This window comes from Megalobrama amblycephala, linkage group LG15, assembly GCF_018812025.1.
Source record: "Megalobrama amblycephala isolate DHTTF-2021 linkage group LG15, ASM1881202v1, whole genome shotgun sequence".
Lineage (NCBI taxonomy): Eukaryota > Metazoa > Chordata > Actinopteri > Cypriniformes > Xenocyprididae > Megalobrama > Megalobrama amblycephala.
In genome coordinates, this window is record NC_063058.1 from 30,995,900 (window position 1) to 31,020,904 (window position 25,005).

The 25,005-nt window shown below is 39.6% G+C and overlaps 1 protein-coding gene and 1 pseudogene across 1 annotated transcript in view; one reads left to right on the forward strand and one right to left on the reverse strand.

Annotated features, from left to right (window-relative positions):
• Positions 1-25,005, forward strand: part of LOC125247875 (NACHT, LRR and PYD domains-containing protein 12-like) — a 220,444-nt gene that overhangs the window by 29,689 nt on the left and 165,750 nt on the right. The window lies entirely within an intron of this gene.
• LOC125247928 overlaps positions 1-25,005 on the reverse strand; it is a 35,831-nt pseudogene that overhangs the window by 3,903 nt on the left and 6,923 nt on the right.

Consider the following 25,005-nt stretch of genomic DNA (forward strand, 5'->3'; position numbering starts at 1 on the left):
TGTCTCACTCCACACACTTCAACTGCATTTACATCTTTATCCATGAATCCAGTATTGCTATTGCCCTCTAGTATACAGAAACTCTGTAAGTCAGGATAGCTTTCATCTGACTGTTGGTCTTTTGAGTCACATTTGGTTGAGGCTTTGTTAAGGCCCAACTTCTGAGTGAGACGAGACACTAGTGTGCAACTGTTTGTTCTGCTCTTCTAACTTAGCAATACGTTGAATTTGGTCTTGTGCAATGGATAGAGTAAATTCTCTGTGGCTTCTCTAAGAATTTATTTTCTTTGTCAAATCCAATCTGACTGACTCAGTCACTATTGAGTCCATGTGTTTTCCTAACAATGATTTGAACTCACTATCTGTCCATAAAGGGGTAGCTAGTCCACCTTTCTCAGTTGTTGGAATTAGTCTAGCGTTCTTTCTCAACATTGTGTAATGTCTTTCTGGCACAACAATACACTTCAACACTTCCCTGACAGAGCAGAGGTTAACCTAGTTAATACACATCATAATGTATTCAACCTTCTCTGGTGAGCAGAGTAGAATCAACTTGCTAGCACACTGTAACAATTGTAACCTTCCCTGAATTAACAGAGGATGAACTCTCTTCTCTAGCAAAGTAGAGGATGGCTATTCTGTTAACACACCACCTTCCCTGATTAAACAGAGGATAACACAAATTATTAGCACGTAATGCTAATCTTCTCTACCTGAACAGAGGCTAAACTTCATCTCTAAAAGAACATTTTTAGAGGATAACTTAGTTAACCAAACCCTACAGCTGTCTGTTAACTCTTCTCTGACGGTGCAGAGGATAACAACTTTGTACTGGTCTTAATGCTTCTTTTGGATAGAGTATCACTCACCAACCCTTGGGTGTACAGGAAAATTCAGCCTGGATCTTCTTTTGGATCAGATCTCTGTTGTGCTTGAAGTTCCAATCTGGATTGAGGTGAGAAGCTCTATCCGGGTCACGGCACCAAAACTGTTGGAAATCTCAGAAGCATAGACCAGGAGACTTTGGGATCTCTTGAAGCAGAAGTTACTCTTTATTGAGAAACACACTGTGCGTCGCTGTGGTCATCCAAAGTCTAACTAAGGCAGTGACTTGGTAGTTCATATACATTCAAGGGGGAGGGATACATAGAGTAGAGGTGTGGACAATCTAAACAAAAGGATACAAATGCAGTACAGGAATCAGATCATTGCCTACATTTCCCAGCCATGATCTAATCAGCATAACTGTGTCATTCAAATGCATAGGTGCTAATCCAATCAGTCTGGCAGTATCACCTATACCTTTACATTATCATAGAGACAAAAGCACTGCTGTATCTTGAGCTTGTCCTGCCAAATGGTCAGGATGTAGGATCCGCAGATCTTAAACAGATTCTTAAATTTGTAATTCCACACTATCAATATCAGTTCACATGTAGTACAGATGCAGTACAAAGTTTACCACTGTTACACTCTTCTATTAAAGAGTGGGCCAATGTAGTCCCTTGCAGTATTAAAATGAAACACATACGTATACTACTAGTACATTGATATTATTAGTATAATTACTACATAATTTAAACTTATAAACTTAAAGGGGGACTCAGTAGTATTTCATAAACACAGTTTGGAAGTTAGTCGGGCCGACACCAACAACATACGTCCAACCAATCAGCATCAGGGGTGTTTGAAGGTCAAGGAGAGAGAACGAGTAAGAGGGAGATTTGAAAATAAGAAAAAAATTCAGAATGAGAGATGAGACAATACAAAAGCTCAAAAGAATATCACTGGAATGAAGGTTTATGACTGGGCAAGTGCTTTAGGATCTGCGTTTTTATTAGAAAAGCTTTCCAGTGCTGGAGAGAGCTAAGAGGAAAGGTCTGAAAACTGCTTTGATCCCAATCCTCGTGTGAGTAACACTGGGGTTTGATTGTCTGGAGCTGCTGTGCTGTTGGCGACTAGCAACAAAAACTTTTTTGTATTTACTCTTGAATACTGCATGTTCATTTCTTGTGCTTCCTTCCAGCAGCGATCGGGCAAGGGTTTGAGACTGACTCGGATCAGGGTGGTTAGGATTGGAGGGTGAGTTTTGGAGGCGGAGCAATGAAGAGAGGGGTGGGTTTGTTTGTGTTCATTTCAAATATAAACAATGACCAACAGCATTGTTCAAAATTTCTGATCACATCTTTAACTATACTTAATAAAATGAACTTGAAGTATACTTATTTTTTGTAAGGGTAACAACACATCCTCCAGTTCTGCTCAAACAGAATGTGTTTTCTGTTATTAGGATTGTATGGGTTTGGTCATGTTCAGAAAGTTCAAAATTCATCTTTCCACATTATATTCAAGCAGTTTGTTTAAACCTTACTTTTAGGTACAGTTTACATTAACAATGATTGATTTAAAGAACAGCTGTGTTTAATTGGACTTATCAAACATCTGCTTAACTCTACAGCCTTCTGGGATTTGACTTCTGCTAACTGATAACACAGTCATGCAGGAATACTGAAGAATATTTGTACATTTACATAGCAACACATTTCAGTTCAGAATGTTATATTAGTATAATTGTACATTTGAAAAAAGTTACCAGACAGGCGACGAGTACTGAATCACTGTTGTTCCTTTCCGCTGGTGAGCGACACAACTCAATGAGACGAGGAACAGCTGAGGAGAAGATACAAGATTACCATCTGCAGTCTGACAAACCTAAAGATCAGGCCACAGCTTTAATAATCTCTTAACTGATAAGATACTAAACGCTAAAGAGATGCTGAGCATTATTTACTGTATGTTGTCTCATGTACAGTATTTGATTTACACACGGTTCCTCTGTGGGAACTTCAGACATCCACTCTAGCTAAGATCTGTTTTCTTCTCAGATAAGCTTGCGCAGTATTTGACACTTGCTTAGAGTTGTGTAACGGTATCAGGTCTAGTTGTTTTGAGCATCACTAAAGAGTTTTTCTCGTACCCCGGAGCTGTATGGCGGTCTGAGTGACCAGCGGGTCTCTGCTGAGACGAGCCAGTGTGACGGCAGCTTTCTGTTGAACACGCTCGCATGCGGCGCCCTCCGATGAACTGGAGGACGAGGGCTTCTCATTCAGCAACACCAGCAGCTGCTCAATTCCTGAACACAGCATGTGTAACTCTCAGATGTTGTAGGACAGATAAAAACACTGACGGGAGATGTTTAGCGCACATACCCTTCTCCTCCAGGACATCTGCGGTGCATTGCTCCAGAACCGACAGATTGGCAAGGATCGTCACAACCTGTCGGGATTGAAACATCATGTCGTGTTCATAACTAAACTGTGAGATGTGCAATGTGAGATGACATTTTATTAATGGAACCAAAATAACTCCTTTAATCGACAGCCCTAGTTTTAGCACAACACAGAACCTGTTCATTCAGGAAGTGAAGGGAAGAGGAACAGATCTGTGAAGGATAACTGCAGTAAACACTGTCTCTTCAGTCGACTGCTGTGCCTGTGAACGGAGAGATCAGCACCTGGTCTTTGGAGTACGGCGTGTCGACGCGCTGCCGGTCTCTGCAGGCCTGCAGCAGGATGTGAACGGCGTTGAGCTGCAGGAGGATTTCACAGACCATGTTGTCGAAGAAGGTGATGTTCGCCAGCGCTGCCGAGGCCAACAGAAACACTTCGCCGCAGGACGCGCTCTCACACAGACCTGCAGACACACAAGAGGAGCGCTGAACTACCTTAAACCCAGCAGCTCCATCACGGCTTCAGTTTCAACATTAATGGATCACTGAAATAAATCAAACTTCTCAATGTAATTTAAAACCAAGGCATTCTTCTCCAAAACACAAGGCAAAACATATTACACCGACATGTGACGCAGTGTGGAGTGTCATGCCTTCAGCAAAATTATCCTGTAGCAGGGATGGGCAAACTCGGTCCACTGTCCTGCAGAGTTTAGCTCCAACCCTGATAGACTCATCTTTCTGTAGCTTTCTAGTAATCCCGAAGGCATTGATTAGCTGGTTCAGGTGTGTTTGATTAGGGTTGGAGCTGAACTCTGCAGGGAAATGTCCCTCCAGGACGAGTTTGCCCATCCCTGTCCTATAGCATATGCACCCTGACAAAAACCAAGACAAAATATGCTCAAAAGAGGAACAAGTGGTGTGAAGTGCAAATGAGCTGATGAAAAATCAAAGTGAGATGGAGTAGACGTCTTCCTCAATCTACTCAATTTGAAAAACATTCCTCGTTTTGGAATTCTTGAATCACCAGCAGAATGACTTCTGTCAAGACAAACATGGACAACACTCCCAAATTGACAAAAAGCTGCTTGTCCCTTCAGAGAAAAGCCATGTCACTCTCAGAAAACGACCTGCACACGTGTTATCGACAGAAGCTGTCTTATGACTGAACCATCAAGCCTGTCTGTGCCCTTCTGAAAGGTGAAGTGTTCAGAAACTCCTCAAGGTTACAACAAAGTAAGAAGCAAAGAAAAATCATCTGCAGGAAACCAAGATTGTTCGTGGTCGAATCAGATCGCAGACACATTTTGATGAGTTCAACCCTACAGATCACCAGGACCAGATCAAAGTTTCCTCTCAGACCACATCTACTGACTCTGAAGTAACAGTAGAGGTCACTGTACCTGTCGAGGAATCAGAGAAAAGCTCCATGTCACTCGATCAGGTGGAAGCATGACCAAACCCAAAGTATCTCCAGTGAGCTGCTTAGACATGGTTAAGCATTTGTAAGAGACTGTCAACTCATTTAAAGTGAGATGTTTTGAGTTTATTAGAGAGAGTATAGGGAGGCTACTGTTTCAAAATGATTGATGATGACCTTTTGACCTATGTCCCATGGGGGACCACCCATGATGTTACCCCTCCCTTCACGTTGACCGTTCTATCACCCTTGACCTTTGACACTGGAGATATCCTCAGGCAATATAACTGACAGGGTATATTTGAATAACGATGTTGTCCTCTGAAGTTTGGTTGTCTTCTGGGTGTATAAATTGTAGATGGGTCGTTTATAAACTTGACAGCTGTATTTGAAGTCTTGGGTGGGTAATGGGTGTAGCAGATGTGTCAGCATCCGCATTCCATTTCATGTTTGTATAAATAGTGAGCGTGATGTTCTGTGGAAACAGAAAAGAGTTGTAAAACATGGCTAGTTCATACTCACCTAAAACCCCCGAGATGGAATGGGATGAAGAGATGATGAAAAGTCTGACTCTGGCTCCGAAAAAAAAGAGCGCTGGCATGTCTATTTGACAAATTTTCTCCACGAGAATAAGGAGTATGTGAGAGACGAATTTAGGTTGCATAGTAAGTGTATATTCGGTTACATATTCCATAAACCGTCTCAAGTTGTCACACTCTACACCTCTGACAGCGCCGGTGAATTTATACCGGAAAGAGACCCCTGTCTGGTATTTCCTGAGAAGGACTGGACTTTATTCTACACATGTGTGTGGAAAGATCTGGATGACTATGGAGAAAGGCCTTTGTACATCGCGGAGTGGGACGGAGTAACACCGAATCTACCGCGTGGTAGGTGATCACTCTAATAAGAAATCGGATGAGTGCATTTACATATTCTGCTGTAAAGACAAGACGAAGCTCAGCGATGTCTCAGGAGTAATCGTACAAAATGATCATCTCGACATGTACGAAATGCAATTTTTGTTCAAGTGGTGCGATCGTGATCTGCTGAGTTGTCTTTTTTCAATCATAAACAAAATGTTCAAATGGTGTGACATGCGTGACGGCTACAATAAAGTTAAAGTGCAGCTGTTCCACCCTGAGAGATGCGCGCGCAGCACATACTCTTTGCCGTCCCCGCCCATTCACTACAGCCATAAGAAGTGCTGCAAGCCAGTCCCACCCCGCACAACAGCTTTATAAGCCATGTCTCAAGACAATGCTCCAGGCTGCAGCTACAGTCCTTCTTTCGACCACGGTCCTGACCCACCTGATGACAACGCTGCTGATAATATTCAGCCAGACGAACCCGGAACATCTGCTGTAGTGTTGTCACGGTACCAAAATTCCAGTAGTCGGTACCGATACCATGAAAATTTTACGGTTCTCGGTACCAATTTCGGTACCACAGTAAAATCTATTGGAACTATTGTACTATTTTATATAGCCTATTTTGAAAACTTTAAATATGATTTGGAGTGTGTGTGTTTGTGTGTGTATATAGGCCTATAGGCTACCTCAATGAAATAAATTTTGAAATATAAAAAAATAAAAAATAAATAATTAAATGCTCAAACATCCATTGTGTACTGTTGAAAAAAACAGCAGATGCTGGTAAGGTAGGTTTTGAAGCTGTATGCTGGTCAAATGCTGGTCCTAAACTGGTCCTGCTGGTCCATACTAGTCCTAAGCTGGTCCTGGACCAGCATAAACCAGCTCAAACCAGCATACCAGCTTCAAAACCTACTTTACCAGCAAATGCTCGTTTTTTCAACAGGGGTAACAGACGTGCGTGTTTATTTTAGCTATTCCGTCAGAGAAACAACACACTACAGCCTGTAAAACTATGAAATAAATATCGGTAAATAATGGTAACCTAAATAATAAGAAAGTTAAATATTATTTCAAAAAGCATTCGTTTTTTATTTCCACACAAAGACGCGTCATATATAGCCAAAGGCCGTTATTACTTTGATATAGCCGCTTTGCGCTTTGAGAGGGATGTGGGACACGAGCAGGAAAGAGACCATTTCTCTTTAATAATATCTTCGTTATCTCCTGATGTTACAAACAACTGACACTTGTTGTAAAAGGTCTGAAGAGCGTGTTTTATCCTCCGCAGGGGCAAGACATTCAGGCTATGTTTGATTTAGCGCTGCCAGAGAAAACGAAAGTAAAAATCACTGGTGTGTGAAACGCGCTATACAAATAAACTTATAAAGTCTAATAACAAGCACAAACTCTGTTAAATAGAAACTGACGTGCAAGCAAAAAGGTTTCTGTCCTACGGTGTTTTTTCTACTTTACCACAGTAAATAATGCGAATAGCCGAATGCGAACGAAAGAAACGTTATAATCCCCTGCGTGAGTGAAGATTTGGGAAAAGAAACAGATTCCATGTTCAGTGGAATAACTAATGGAATATTGTTAAATTCTCTGCTAATCAGGTGACCAGATCGCGATTCGGAAAACAGAATACGAAGCTTAAATGTATGGACTCACGTACCGCTCTTATTCGGCATTAACCAAAATGTTTCCATGGCTGCGATGTCACATTTAATTGCTAACCTATTATTTCTTCTGTAAACAAAGCTTTGTGCTTCACTCGTGTCATATTCAAGTAAATACTGGCACAGCCCTATCAGTGGGTACCGAATATACCCAGATTCTCGGTACTACCGGTACTACAGAAATGCTGGTATTGTCACATTTTCAAAATTTCAGTACCGACTTGGTACCGAAGTACTGGTACTTTTAAATCATCCCAGCCAACTGCAACATTCATGCCTGTTTGAACCACCCACCTACTTTTTCGACACTCACTTTGACGAGCTGACCTGCAAACTGTTTAAACCTGATCTCCGAACCATCATAGCCTATGCCCTACACCGGTCTGGTTTAAAGTCTCATCCTCAGCGAATTCAAGGAGCAGCCGGAGCTATTCTGCACGAATTAAAAGATGAACCATTCATAGCTGCAAAGCTACAAGAAATCAGAGACAAACTTCTGGACAAATCCTGTGAGAAAGTGGTGCACGATACCGTCGATCTCTGGCAAGGCTTCTCACTTGTGGATGGAGAGTGAGCCAGACTCCACCACCGCCACTGCCACCATGGGTGCTGTATGTAGCCAAAGGAGCATCATAGAATTTCTGTTTAAAAGTCATTACAAAAGACAAATGATTGCATTACTGGGGAAGATGATCCAAGATGCACCCGATTCGGATGAAGATGAAGATGATGTTGATGATGATGATGAGGATACCCCCCGTGAATCAAATCTCAAGAAATACATGTGTCATATAAGAGGACTGGCAGATTCATGGGAAGATTTGACAAACATATGTGTTAAAGGAACCCAACCACATTGTGAGATGATACAAAATGTTCTGGATGTGATGATTCAATGTAGCGAAGAGTTTCGCCACAGTGACATCCTCTGTATCTATACATATGTAACAGATGTTTGTGTGGAATTGACTAGAAAACGTGGTGTTGATGCTTTCACCATGCGTGATATTGTTGAAACAACAGTCAACTATGCCCTAGACCGTGATTTGAAGGCATGCCGAGATTTTCTTTTCTGGCTAGACTACATGTAATGTCATTATAATGCTTTACTTAGTATGTATCTCCATTCCAATGTATTCTTTTATTCTTATTTAGAGCATGCAGTCCTTATGTAATCGCATTTCAATTTATTCTTGTATTCCTGATTATTTAGAGCATGCAGTCCTTATGTAATCGCATTTCAATTTATTCTTGTATTCCTAATTATTTAGATCATACGATCATTATGTAACCCCCATTTCAATTTATACATATTAAGATCATACGGTCATCATGTATCTTGTTTTAAATATTTTCTTTTATCATCTGTAACGTCATTAAATTGAATTTTAATAAATGATTGATTCACTCCAGTTGTATGTCTTATTCTTTGGATAGGCTGAAACAACAACATGTCGGAGCTTATGAAAAAAATTTATTACACGCCGTCCAATCCCGGTTCTTTAGGAGGTAAAAAACGATTAAAAGATGCCGTCTTAAAGGAATGCGGAGTGCGTCTAAGCGATAAGCAGGTTTCAGATTGGTTGGCTGGGGAGGATGCTTACACATTACACAGAACCGCTCCTATAAAATACATACGTAATAGAGTTGTAGTGTACGGAGTGGATACCCAGTTCCAAGCGGACCTCGTTGACATGTCGGCATATTCCAAGGAAAATTATGATAATAAATATATGTTAACATGTATCGATGTTTTTAGCAAGTATGCCTGGTCTTGTGTGCTAAAAAATAAAAGTGGACTCGAGGTTACTAAAGCGTTTAAGTCTATACTCGAAGAGGGTCGCATAACGCAGAAATTGCAGACGGATCAGGGGAAGGAATTTTTCAACAAACATTTTCAAGATGTAATGAAAAAGCATGATATTAATCATTTCGCAACTGCTACGGATTTGAAAGCCAGCGTTGTGGAACATTTTAATAGAACGCTAAAAAGTTGAATGTGGAGATTTTTAACAGCTACAAATTCTCGGCGATATATAGATGTTTTACAAGATATTATGCAGGGATACAACACCAGTTATCACCGAAGTATTAGGATGAGACCGGTGGACGTCAACAAAGAAAATGAGGCTCTGGTGTTTCAAAATCTGTACGGAGATATAAAGAAGAATGAAAAAGTTGTATTTAAATACAAAGTCGGAGACGTTGTTCGAATTTCTAAAGTGCAAGGTCCATTTGCCAAAGGATATGAACAGAACTACACAGAAGAATTTTTCACTATTGCCTCATGTATCCCGCATCAACCGCCCGTATACAGACTGTCTGATTATGACGGGGAGGTCATCGACAGAGTTTTTTTTATGAAAAAGAGTTACGAAAAATAATCGTGAGTGAAAACAAAGCGTTCAAGGTGGAAAAGATTTTAGGGGAGAAAAAACAGGGGAGATCCACGCTTGTATTAGTGAAATGGTTAGGATGGCCTTCAAAATTTAATAGCTATATAGACAAAAAATCTCTGGTCGACTTGCAAACGCCTTAAAACACATCAACCATACACGATAAGATCATTTTAGTAAAAGGGGTTACCATGGACGACAATGGTTTCTACGTTACGCTACCGTGCACCGCTTCTTTGTCAGTTTATCCTGAAAACCGTATATCTAGTTACAAAACAAGGTTAGCGAGCCCTATCAACTTGAAAGGTAAATGGGAAGTCGCTCTCGTTGAAATTGAATATCCTAGAAGTTGGTACACCTTTAACGACGATGATGGACTTTTTATCCTACACGCTGCCCCCTTACCACACACAAACAAATCCGGTGAAAAGGTGTTTAAAGAGTTATCAGAGTTTACTGTATAGAGGAATATACAAATAGATGGCGGGTACTACAATAACCTTCGTGAGGTGACCCGTACAATAAATAATGCTCTCGGACCATCGAGTGTACTGACTCACGACGCTTTAAAAAACAAAGTGTATCTGCTTGCGAAACCTAACATCGCTTTATCCTTCTTTGGGAAACTGGCCACTATTTTAGGTCTGAAACCGGATGATCCTTTTGGACGTTCGGCCTACCATAAAGATGCTTATTTTACAACGAGTAAAATTACATATGTTCCTCATTCAACCGATATCAGAGCGGGTTTCTATACAATGTACGTATACACCGACATTATCCAATATCAATCGGTCGGTGATTCGTATGTCCCCCTTTTGAGATGCGTACATATAACGGGTGAAAACAATGATATTGTCAGTGTTAGATACGACAAACCCCATTACGCATCGATCAACAAGGAGTTCATCACAGACATTACCATAAAGCTGAAGGACGACCAAAACCGTGAAATACCATTTTCTTACGGGAAAGTCATCGTAAAACTTCACTTTAAACCGGTGAAACAATCTTTTTTTTTTTTTTTTAAATGTCATATTATAACCCACGTGGGATGGATGCTACAGAATATGTTAACTATTACCAAAATCAGGCTGTTTAGGATGGCCATACCTTTGTTGAAAAGGGGGTTCAGTATTGCTAAACCCCACCTAAAATCGGCCGCTAAAAATATAGTAACCGATGTCGTCTCAAACGCGTTGTCAAGATCATATAACGATAACACCAAACCTCAAGATGGCTCGGGTCTAATGGTCATGACCCATAATAGAATGTCTAAACCGCCGGGTATAAGGAGGCGTGGTCATTCAATAAAGAAAACAAAGCGTAGACCTAAGAAGCACTCAGTCGTGCACAGAAAGCGTAAGAAGACTGTGAAGCGAAACGTATCAATTAAGAGAACCATATTCTAACATGGCCTTACTTCACCGCATGTCAGCAGAATGTATCAAGTCCGAGTTGGATTTATTTACGGTTCCTCTGACGCAAACAGTTATTGAGAAAAACGGGTATTTAGAAGTACCCCCTTTATCGGCTATATCTGATTCTTCACCTTTGGAGTTTTTTATAGCTGGAACTGGAGAAGATTACATCGATCTAAATAACACATTGTTGTATCTACGTCTTAAAATCACGAGACCTAATGGTACAGATTTAGCAAATGATGCAAAGGTCGGACTGATAAATTACCCTGGGGCTGCTATATTTTCACAAGTCGATGTGAGTCTCGATGATCGATTGATATCTCAGAGTTCAAGCACATATGCTTATCGATGTATCATCGAGAGTCTCATCAACTACAGTAAAGATGCGCTGGAATCGCTTTTCTCCGCAGGGCTGTTTTACAAAGACACAGCCGGTCATATGGATGAGACCGACCCTGGCGGTGATAACCAGGGGTTGACAAGGAGGGCTTCTTACACAGCGAACAGTCGAGTGGTGGAACTGCTGGCACCTATACACAGCGATGTCTTCTTTCAGGAAAAGTTAATGTTGAATGGTGTGGACATTAAAATACGTATGATCAGAGCCAAAGACGAATTCTGCCTGATGAGAGATGGTGATGTGGCGTACAAATTAAATATTCAGTCAGCGAGCCTATTCGTCAAGAAAGTCACTGTATCACCGCCTGTGAGACTGGGACATGCCCAGGCATTACTCTCGAGCACAGCCAAGTATCCGATAGATCGAGTTTGCTTGAAAAATTTCTCCATACCGGCTGGGTCTCGTGTTTCAAATCAAGAAAATTTGTTTTTAGGAACACTACCAAAATCTATCATCCTGGGTATGGTCGATAATGACGCCTTCACAGGCACCTACGAGAAAAACCCATTTGCATTCAAACATTACAATTTGGAGTTCCTTGCAGTCTACGTCGACGGTCAGCAATTCCCCGCCAAACCACTACAACCAAATTTTGAATCAGGGTTGGCGGTACGAGAATTTTATCAGTTGACGATGGCGTATGGAAGACATCTTAAAAATCAACCGCTCTCTATCGACAGAAATGATTTTCTGAACGGTTACACCCTTTATGCCTTTAATCTTACACCTGACGAAGACTGTGGTCAGCACATATCACTCATCAAGTTCGGTAACATCAGACTTGAGGCCCGCTTCAGACAGCCGTTACTGCGTACTATTAACTTAATTGTTTATGCTGTTTTTGACAGTCTGATTGAAATTTCTAACCGCAGACAGGTTCTGGTCGATTACTATTGAAATGAACACCGTACAGCTCACGGCCATTATGGACAAAATTTCGTGCAATGTTAATTTTCTCGGGGTTCTCCCGAGCGATCAACTGCCTGAAAGACCATTAAGAAACTTACCATCCATGCTGATAATGAATACCCATCCAGCCGAGTTATCGGGGGAACATTGGTTGGCTGTTTATTTACAAAGTGATGGTACCGGGTATTTTTTTGACAGTTTTGGCAATCCCCCTGACAGCGACCGCTTTCCAGCCACCATCAAAAACTTTCTGCTAACCATTGCTGATGAGACTATATATTCTGACAGACGTGTCCAGGATTTTGAATCGGACACTTGCGGGCAGCACTGTGTGTTTTTTCTGTATCATTTGGCCAGGGGTCATGACTATAACGACGTGATGAAACTGTATAGCGATGATTACATTAAAAATGATAAAATGGTATCGTGCTTTGTGAAAAGATTAAAAACCAAATGTTTGTATTGAAAAATTTTCATGTATTCAGTGTGTGTTCTTTTTGTTTTTTTAGAAAACAATTTACGCTCTGCTGTAACAATATCAGAACTTTTTACTTTTTTAGAAGGTCTTTCATATTCCGGTGTAGCAGTATCAGGTCTTTTTAAAGAATTAATTGCCCGTCTAACATTATGATTCGGCACAGTAGAAAAAGGAATGTTTAACTCGGCAAATGAGTGTAGAAACTCTGACCATCCTAGCGGTCTTCTGTCATCCCGAACCTTTTGCGGTGCTGTGACATTCTTTAACAAGTCGAGCATGTGTGAACCAGGTATAGCTTTCCCCCTGAACACAAACTCCCCTGACTTGTTCCATGCACTCAGTCCTTTAGCTTTAGACATTTTGTCTAATATGTATCTACTGTTTTTCACACTTCTTGACGGTAAATTCTTCAGAACTTCACTCACAACGTCATCCATACCGCCGTTGTCTTCATGCATTCTTGTTGGTTGTTCGTCTTTATGATCGTGTTCAGAATACGGTAGCGATAGCTTTAAAACGTTACTCTCCCGATCACCTTGTTTAACGATTGTCAAAAACCTGTTCAGGATGTTTGAGTAGAGTTTGGCTTTTTCGTACTGACTCAAATCAGACCTGAGTAAGATATTTCTTATGGATGCATCCAGATCGTTCTCTATGACCTGTTGAATATTCTCGCGAATGTTTTCATTTTTCAGCTTTTCCAGCTGGTGTTGGGGTACTAAATACATTTTCTCCACATACTCCATCCTTAACCCCGTCTAGAAGCTATTGAGCTGGAAATAAAGGGTACTGCAACGCTTAGGAGTGGTAAAAGAAATCCTCCAGTCTGATTGAAGACTCGCTTCTTGGCAGATATACCAATTTTTTTATTGGTGACAAATGAAATTTCCTTTTTTCTTCTTTTAGGTTTCTGGTACTGCTGTCTGTTGATAGGGATTGTACCATAGAGGATGTTAAGGGCTACTTCACACAATGTCAAAATGAGTTCGTCAGATGCTGATTGTAAAATAAGCCATCGTTGTTTAGGCGTAGCTTTATGTATCAGTTTTAACAACGGTAGATGCTTACAAAGTCTGGCAGACATGGCGAACTGATCACGTTCTTCTTTTTTTCGGGAGATAAACCACTTGGCGGTCGGAAAGCAAACCGGTTCTGAGGCGGAATTGTTCAGGAGTTTTTGCTTTATAGTCTATCATTAAATATCCAAAAGGTCGGCTGGTAGCATCTTGATAACACTCCAAAAAGTATTTAGCATTTCCAGGATACATTTGGCGTCCTAGCACCAAGACTTGATTGGCATCCCGGGGGGTTTTTAAACAGAATCAAGTAATTGGTGTTTAAACTAATGGTTCTGCTGGATTTACCTTGAACAAATACATTTTGGATAATGTATATAGCGCTGAGATTACGATGATGCGCATACTGTGTAAAGACCCGTTCGATTTCTTTGTTACCACTAGCTTCTTGCATCATATCATCAATAATTAGAAGATTAGTTCACAGGTAGTAAATCATCACTATTCAGACTCTCGGGTATTTCTTCCACAAATTTAATGTCATACAATTTAAGTAATTCATCATACAGAGGTTGCCAACAATCATACAAAAAAACTATGTTTTTAATTTTTTTTAGAATTCATATTTAACCCATTTTCTAACAGACTTTTTACAAAATAACTCTTCCCCGAATTAGAAGGACCACTTATCACTGCAGTGAATGGATGTTGAAGTCTGAAATCGAAATCAGAGACATCCCGCGACCCTCTGTGCATCATCGAATCAGTAGCCATAAGGTACTATGGTGAAAACGCAGACTTTTGTCTGATTATTATACACCACCTTAAACCTTTTAACGACTGATTTGTTGTGCAATGTGAGAGTCCTTTTATTCCTCACAATGTTTTCAGTGTGGGCCAGGATGTATTGTGTAGTGTCACGTGATGTCACATACCCATCAACTAAGTCGATCAGAGAATCTAATCGGATAACTTGCGAATTTTTAGCGTTCAGCGTTATACCCTTAGCCTTCATGACCACTTTCCCTTTGGCAGTACGATAACCATAAGATTTTGGTCCGCTAGAGCAAAACTCTGTGATATAATCATCGTCATCTATCTCATTCGTCAGCACCCCCAAATGATCACCCAGAGGCAGTACCCAGTCCCCATCCCTTGATATAACGCTGTCTGTGTCTGAGTATAACAAGCGATCGCCGAGTTTATCCATGAGTTCATACAATTCCAGACGGGCGTGTGCTGTTGTACATGCACCAACAAACACATTAATGTCACGAGTCTCGCGCTCATCACCTTCTGTGGTATTATACTGGACAAGCGCAACATCGTCTGAGACGAATGTGAAAAATTTTAGACCCTCAGTTTTACCAAAAACAACTCCGGTAAATTCTTCAGGGTCTCTCACCAGATAAGTCTGGGGTAAATTCGACCTCATCGAGAACCGACCCCAAAGACTGTTCAAGATTAACTTGTTTATTGACCTCTGAGCCGGGTTGTGTTTGATCTTTTCGGGGTCAAGATGAATCCCCTCTTTTTCAAAATATTCCTGAATGTAAGTCGCTTTGTCACCATCCGTGACAACGTATGACGGGTAACCGGAGGCCTGCTGTTTCAATTGTAAAAAAGTCTTTACATAATCGCAGAACAATGTATCCGATTGTTGCGGAAAATGCCAAACTTCATAGATCCTATCTACCACGTAACCCTTCTCAATGGCTTTTAAAAGCTCAATACTGACCCAACAACCTGTGAGTGACCTCTCTTCATCAGTGTGGTTACAGCTTGTTGTTTGGTTTTCAGACTGAGCACATGTTCCACATAGGGGAAACATGAGTTTTCCAGAGCATCTGAAAGGGAGAACCGGGTGTAGTAATTTGCGAGGAGGATACACGGTAGCTTTAATAAGACCGTAATAATTTTCGATCAGTTCAAAGTCATGGAAAATAATTTCGGGGTGACCGATTGGATAGCTCTTCCTAGACTGACAAAAAGGATATAAGCTCGTAAAATCCACGTAGCTTATTTTTTCATCACCCGCGGTTTTGTGGTAGAGGTTATACGCGTTGGTACGACTGCCAAAGAGTGCTTCTCTAGGTTTCAACCTCTCTGGCGCAGAATAAGTACTCATAAATTCTATCACAGAGGGGTCAGTTTTTTTCATTTTTCCCCATTCACACTCCCAAACAACTTCCATTTTCAAACCGTATGCGTTCTGCAGGATTTCAATTTTGTCATCGAATTGAATTCTGAGATCGCCTGAGATCGCGTGTGACAAGGGATGTGTAAGGGATGTGTATTGTGGGGTTCAAAGCGGCATTCATGACCATGATGGACGCAACCGTTAAATTCTAGACCGTACTTTGATCCGGATTCCTCATAGTAACCATCTAAATAGTAGTTACCAATCGACACCTCACCATGGTTCAGGGCATGATGAATGTCCACATTTCGAGTCTTTTTGACATACTCGAGCCATTGAATCGATGCACTTGAGTAGGTCTTACGCATTATTATGCGTCAGAGCCAATGTATCTCTTTCGAGATACTGCGATTTAAAAATCCCCATACAACAGCTCGGTAATGTGACATATGTAAACGGGTCAATTTTGGTGCACTCTATAAACGACTCTCTGTATTTCATACAGGCTTCGCGTAACAAGACCACATCGTTGACACCGTACTTGTACAACTCCTTCTTGAAGCTGAAAAGTTTATCAGAGACCGTGCTGTACCATGCATCAATCTTAACCTGATCTTTATCGGAGAGGTTTTCATACCCGTAGTATGTTTTGTCTGGATAATTTCCGACATAATTCTCATTTTCAACCCTATTGAAAAGGTGGGGGAAATAACCTTTTTCAGTCGTGGTTACATTGAGCGCCGCAGGCATCTTAGCAAGGGCCATCGGTATGAAACTGTAGCTATTGATGTATCGCTGGTCAAAAGCATCATCGTACATGTAGATCAATTTACATCCTTGCATTATGATATCTACATCGAGCCCTGCTTTGCAAACATACTCCAAAATCAGAAATGAGTCAAATCTGGAAGCGCAATAAGCTATGAAGGTGTACCCTTTGTATCGGGGTTGTCTAAAACGACTGATTAGTCGAGCAATACAGTCGGAACCTTCGGCCACAAATCTTGCCCCTTTAAAAGTAATTGCGCAAATGAAATTCGCAGTGTGCTTTGCACCATCGTAACGAGTTTCAAAATCATAGAAAATATATTTTGTGCTAGGTTCCTTGTGCGATACAGGTTGAATAAAGCAACGATGTTCCCCTTGACCCGACAGATCTTCTCTACAATGCGCACATCGAATGTCAGGACATTTATGTTTTGCAGTGGTGCCTGTAACCTCATATCGCCTATTGCACAAGTTGCAATGTTTTATTTTGTCACAGGGGGGCTTTTCTTTACCCGGCGGAGCTTTCTTGTGCATGTCGTAACAGTAGGTAGATTTACAATACCTCAGACAATCGGTGCAGTGTACTGTTCTTTTTGGGTATTTGTGACAATTTGCATCGAAACACACATTGCAGACATACTTGCAATGATGATTTCTAGGGTGATTGTACTCTTTGTAGCAATATTCGCATACAAACTCACTACCGATGAAAGCAGTCAGATTAAGAATCATGTAAAAGTGTTCGTCGTGTAAATATAGGAAGACGGTTCTAGGGTGAGGTTCATCATGGTTTTTGTATGTTTCTAACCCACCACTGCTCGTCCTGTAAAAAACGACAATTTTGATGTCTAACAGTTTTTCAAACGTACCTATGTGATGAAGAGCAATCGGGTCATTGATTGAGAAACCAGCGTTGTTGTGGATGCTCAGTGCACACGATTCCAATTCGCTCTCTGGTAACTGAGGATCCAAAAAACGTGCAAGACAGATAGAGAAACATAATTTGTTCGAAACATTCATCGGACAAAATAAACATCTTTTTTCTTTTAATCACCTCGTTGAGAGATAAATCTACAAGTTTACGACGAGTGCCACCGCCTTGTCTATTCATGGCTATGTTAGCTTGAATTTCAATCTGGTCGTCCGACATAAGCTGATCGTCACTTTGTAAAATCCTGCTGATTTGATCGATGAAAATGTTAACATCATAATTATTATTGGGTGCTAAAACAGCTGTAACATCCGATTTTAAATTTGGACCTTTCAATGTCAAGTTGATAACACTACCATCCCCACCGATGTGTCGGGCTAAGGATACTACTTCAGCCATGGTGTCGTGAAAGAAAATGTGATACGCTGCCAAATCGGTAGAGTTAATCTCCCTCAGATTCATGGATCTTTGCAGTTCCACGCTATTGAATCTGGGTCTAGGCAAAACATGATAAACATTAACAGTTCCTCCCTGATCTAACAATGTTGCAATGTCGGCACGACTCGGTAGCGAAGTACCAGAAGCTGATCCTGCATTGTTGGATCGGTCTGCATTATTCGTATCGGGCGTTGCGCGACTAGTCGACGATTGTGCGGAATTATCATTTTCTGAAGAGGAAGTCTGATTGGATGTATTACGAAAACCACTACCGTATTGTATTACCTGCGCGTTGTGACCTTTACAGAGGTGAACAAAAACAAATTAATATATAATACAGCGTAAACAAACAAATGGAATAGGTGTGACCAAAAACAAATCAAATTAAAACAGTGACTAAATCATCAGCATACAATGTAAAACAGTGAAAATAACATGAAACGTTAAAACAGAATGTGTAGTACAGAGTCTAAAAACAAATCACATAATAACTTTTGTTCAAAACATACAGTACACTTAAAATTATATAGTGTCATACAGAAGCAATTCACATAGTAACATACAGTGTGATAATCGTTAAAATGTGTAGTACAGAGTCTAAAAACAAATCACATAACAACTTTTGTTCAAAACATACAGTACACTTAAAATGATATAGTGTCGTACAAAAGCAAATCACATAGTAACATACAGTGTAATAATCATTAAAACAGGTTATGTTGTACAGAGTCTAGAAGAGATCACATAATAACTTTGTTCAAAACATACAGCACACTTTGAAAATAATGATATAGTAAAACAGTGTTAAACAATAAAAGGTTGAATAAACTGATAATCGTTAAAACAGATTGTACAGAGTATAGAACAAATCACATAATAACTTTGTTCAAAACACAGCACAATTAAAAAAAGATAATGATATAGTAAAACAGTGTGAAAACAATACAAGATTTAAATATGTTGAATACAAATTTTGAAAAGATACAATTTTTAAAAACAGATTGAAAAGATTACTCATGGATACAAGTTTTTAATATGGTGTAAAAAAAATAAGAAGTTATTTTTGGATAAATGTTTTAAAACAGTGTGAAAAGACACAAGATTAAAATATGTTGAATACAATATTTGAAAAAGATAACATTTTTTAAAAACAAATTGAAAAAGATGTCTCATGGATACAAGTTTTTTTTAATATGGTGTAAAAAGATACAAGATATTTGTGGATACATGTTTTTTAAAAACACAGTGTGAAAAGACACAAGATTGTAATATGTCAAATACACTGATAATCATTAAATCAGGTTGTGTGTAGTACAGAGAAACAAGTCACATAATAACTGTTCAAAATGTACAGTACACTTAAAAAGATAATGATATAGTAAAACATAGTGAAAACAATACAAGTTTGAAATATGTTGAATACAATTTTTGAAAAGATACATTACTACAGTGTAAAAAGATATGTCATTGAATAAATGTTTCTGAAAATCAGTGACAAAAAGATCACACAATTTTTAAATCATAGTGTGAAAATCATGAATATATTTGTTAAAATATAATGAAAACATGCAATGTAAGAGATGTGGCAAAGCTAAACAGGATGTCATCTATCTACGAAATAATTGGTGATGGATAGCACCGAGGAGATCCACAATCAGACGACGCTCTCGTAAGTGTTCACGTAACGTGTCGTGAATGATTGCAAAATTTTCAAACATTTCACGGGAAGAGCGGGCACAGCTGTCTATCAGCTCACGAATTCTGTCATCTTGTCTATTCAGACGATCGCGAATTTCATTGAAGTAAGTGTCATAAATGGCAAGTCTGTTGTAAATCTCATTATGCTGCTGATGCAATTTGGTGAGAATTTCTTCACGTTGATTACTAAGACAATTTATCATTTCAACAATTAAATTTTCAATGTCACCTCGACCATTCAGAGAATCATCTACTGCTTCTTCCCGAAATGCAAACGGTGTCTGACGACCTCTGGGGGCCACTTCACAATCACTGCTCCAAGAGGATTGTTCCCATGCGTTCAGCTGTGTAGATGTCCAACTGATTACATCATTTAAGTTGGTGTCTGTAAATATATAAAAAAATACTATAAGCATAGTGAAGTGAAATTGAGATCATTTAAAACTAAAAACATTTTAAATATAATCTAAAATAACTAAGGTAAAATATGACAATAAGAAATAAAATTTTTAAAAATTAAAATATAATAAAAATAAAACAAGATAAAATATCACATTATGAAAATCATTTAAAATTAGAAAGTAAAATAATTTGTTAAATTAAGAAAAAATATCACATTATGAAATAACATTTAAATTTAGAAACTAAAATAATTTTTAAATTAAGATAAAATTAAGACAAATCGTTTAACTAAAACTATCAAAAATAAAACATACCTCCGACCGCCGGGCTTTTATTTTGCCTCTGTCCATCTACCGGATTCACATGTTATCCTGACGGAAGTTCAGAATCATCATAGCGATCCCTGGTGGAGGTACTTGGCGTTGCATCCTGTTCAGTTGACGATGCCTCTCCAGTCAAGTCGGAAGACTGCGCTAAATCCACAGAACCTGGTTGCGTTAGAAACTGTTGGATGTCTAAAACAAAGAAAAACAAGTTTTTCGTTAGGTTATTCAACGTTTTAATATATAGTATTATATATCTGTGAAAACACGAAAGACACATGTAGAACATTTGATCTGTAAAAAAAATAACTCGACAGATAGATACACAGATTGCTCAGCATAGATGATGACGTAGTAAGTAGTGCATTTGACTGTGGTACAACAGGGTCTGGGTTCGCGCCCCACATTGGTCAAGCTTTTTTTTTTTTTTTATTACCTTGAGCAGGATTATCAATCGAATTCCGGATTATGAGTTGATCAACCGCTATTTTATGAAAACACAGACATACAAAAATCATCAATATTTAAAAAATAGACATTTAAGTTTTTGAAAAAACATTGACTGAGAAAACTTACTGATTCGATCAGGTTCCTGGAATGCAATCAGTTCCAAAGCATTTGTGACTAAAACGGAAAGCTTGTTATGTGAAAAATACTTTCTAAAAAAATAATAATATGCTCAATTAGTTAATATAACATTATTATAACATTATTATAATTAAAAATCTATAAAACATTGTCTACAACATCATTATATAGAGCTATGATGATATAACAGTAAGACATTCAAAATGGATAGCAAAACTTAGACAAAGTATTTTATTAGAACTAATTTTTTCCTTGACTCAATGGAACTCATTTTGTGGTATATGGGGGTGGGATGGCTGGCTGGCTGTGTGTGTGTGTGTGTGTGTGTGTGTGTGTGGGTTGTGGGTGTGAGACAGAGACTGACTGTCTAGCTCTGCACTAATAATGATGGTTATTGTTTGTCATATTATGATCATCCTGATTATAATTTATCCATTTTTCACACATGTGGTCAACAGATCAGTCGGGTTAAAGGGAGTTCAAATAACAACTATTTAAATACAACCTGACAGTTCAATATCAATCATTCTATAAATCCACCCCCCATAGGAATATTCATACCGGACGATAAATGTGATTTATTATGACACCTGTCATCAATCATTTTGACACAGTAGCCTCCCTATACTCTCTCTTTTATTAAACGTGACAGTTTAAGTGTCAATATTTCGTCATACGTGCTTTGAGTTAATGTAGATTAACCATAGGATATTTTTTAGATATATGACGAGATCACATGCTATAAGATCTTGTGCGGTTAAAATGTGACGGCGTCAAGGGAACAGAGGATGAAGTTTGTTTTCCGGGGCAGCAACGGAGTTGTGCACGTATGTTTGTTTGTTTGTTCCCAGGATTTCGGTGACGGATACTTTGTAAACAAGTCCCAGTTCACTCTGGATTTGCAGATCACGGGCGGTGAGTAAAGCTGCATCAGATGTCTGTGTTTTGTTGGCAATTGGCGCACAAGTGCATATAATGTAAACAACACAAACGTTTTGTTCTTTTTTTTTGTATAATGATGTCCAGCTAGCAGACGATCTCTACACAAAAGCTGCACACGCTCGTGACTCTTTAGCTCCGCCCACAGCACTGACAGCAGACACGCCTCCAGGAGCTCGGCTTTTTTCGGAAAGACTCGGTTTAGCGTATCTATCCGTTATAAATATAATAAAACTAAAGACTTTTGGGAGATATGAAGGATGCAGTATTACTCTATATACACTCAAGATGAGATTGGCAGAAACTGTGTGTCCCTCCCCCCATACTGGAACCAGACGACCATTCAACAAAAGCTCCCACACAACCAGTCCTTAAAACCAAATCCATAGTGCAAAACAAAAATATAAAGTTAGATCAATTATCAAACACCCATTTACACTCTAACACTTACGCTAAAAATAACATCCATGCAGAAACTCTGGAACCAATCCCCCTAACCCTTTTAACTCACCCACCAACCATCTTCATCCCCAGCAATGCAGATCCTGAAAGCAATTTAAGGTGATAGAGAAAAATAGTAGAGAGCAAAGGGAAAGTAGACCACATTGAGAATCAACCATTACGTGACCGCATCAAATGCGCAAGATAACGCATCGGCCATAACATTATCAACTCCTCTGATATATTGAATCTTCAAGTTATACGGTTGTAAAAATAAAACCCATTGCATCAAACGTTGATTTGGACTTTGTAACGAATGCAAAAATGTCAGAGGATTATGATCAGAGTACACCAACACCTCTGTGCCTCCCCCCACATAGACATCAAAATGCTGGAGCGCCCAGCCAAAGCTTCCTTTTCGATTACTGAATAATTTCGCTGATGTACTTTAAATTTTTGCGAAAAGAAGCATACAGGATGATTCACTCTGTCTTGATCTGACTGTAACAAAACTGCCCCAGCACCAACCTGACTTGTGTCCACCTGAATTTTAAAAGGACGGTCAAACTGGGGTGCCACAAGGACTGGGGATGTCAACAATAACAATTTCACATTGTCAAAAACGTGAATTCATCAGTTAGATGCTTGCGATCCTCAGACAGTATTACTCTGTCGTATCCAAGATCAAGATTGAAGATGAGAGGTGACCGTGCATTTGCAGTGGCCGGCCCGAAGTTATGGAACAGTCTTCCCTTATCTGTAAGATCTGCTTCATCTTTATATGATTTTAAATCAAAGTTACAGTCTCATCTTCTTAGTCTTGCATTTCATTCATTCTAACTCTTGTTTTATTTTTAAATTTTAGTGATGTCTTTTACTACTTCTGTCTTTTATTTCTTTTTTTCTCTGTACAGCACAGTGGTCAACTTTTGTTGTGTTTATTTGTGCTTTATAAATAAATGAAATGAATGAATGAAAAGCTCTCTGACAATTCAAAGTCCATTCGAATTTCGTAGATCCTTTTAACATATCTGTCAAGGGAGAGGCAACAGTGGAAAAATTAGGACAAAAGCTCCGATAGTAACCAGCAAGCCCTAAGAAATGCATCAGCTCCTTTTTGGTCGATGGAGGAGTAAAACCTTCAATTGCCAAAACTTTAGCTTGGAGAGGACGTACTTTATCCTGTCCCACCTCCTTTCCCAAGTACTTTACTGTGGCCTGGGCAATCACACATTTTGACAAATTGACGGTAAGGCGCGTTTCAACCAACCGCTCAAACAATGCCTATAAACGCTGCAGATGCTGTCCCCAATTGTCACTAAATATAATAACGTTGTCTAAATAGACGGCACAACCATCCAAACCCAAAACCACCCAATTCATTAATCTCTGGAAGGTTGCCGGTGCGTTTTGCAACCCAAAACTCATAACAGAGTATGAGTATAATCCTGATTGCGTGATAAAAGCGCTTACCTCTTGGGCATGTTTGGTTAACGCAGTGTTTCTCAACCCTGCTCCTGAAGGACCCCCAACACTGCACATTTTCTTTGTCTCCCTAATCAAACACACCTGATTCAACTAATCAGCTCATTAGAAGAAACTCCAAGACATGAAATTGGTATGTCAGAAAGAAGAGACTTTCAAAATGTGCAGTGTTGGGGGTCCTCCAGGACCAGGGTTGAGAAACACTGGGTTAACGGCACTTGGCAGTACCCTATAGGAGGTCCAGCTTACTCACGAACTTGGATGCACCAACTTGGTCAATGCAGTCTTCCATACGAGGAAGAGGAAACACATCGGGCCTAGTTATTTTATTTAACTTACGATAATCAGTACAGAATCTATATGTACCATCTGATTTTCTCACCAACAAGCAGGGCGATGCCCAGCTATTAAACAAATGTTGGGCTATGCCATTATCAAGCATATACTGGACTTCAGATTCTAATACTTTTTGTTTCTCAACCAGGACCCAATAAAAACGCTGCCGAATTGGCTGTGCATCACCAACATTCACATCATGATGGATCAGATGCGTGCGTGATGGCTCATCTCCAAACAAACTGGGGAATTCGGTCACTAAATGAATTAATTCGGACTATGTCCATCAGACAGATGTTGTAACAAACTTTCGAAATTCCCAAGCGTTTCAGAATTTCTCAGACGTGGCAACAGCTCACTATCTCCAGGTGCCTTAACACCCTCACCCTCCCAAGGAGAATACAGAGGCTCCTCTGGTACTGTGGCAGCAACGGAAACGGGACTTATTTTTATCACAGTACTGCAAGAAAATTATGGTTTAAGCAAATTAGCATGACAAAGCTGGTTAGATTTCTTTTGATCAGGAGTGGCAATTACATAATCATGTTGCGAAACCCTCCGTACCACCGTATATGGACCAGAAAATTTTGCACAAAACGGAGATCCAGTATGAGGCAACAGTACCAATAATTGATTGCCCAGACTAAAAACACGGTTCTTTGTCCTTTAATTTGTCTTACAACACTGCAAGTG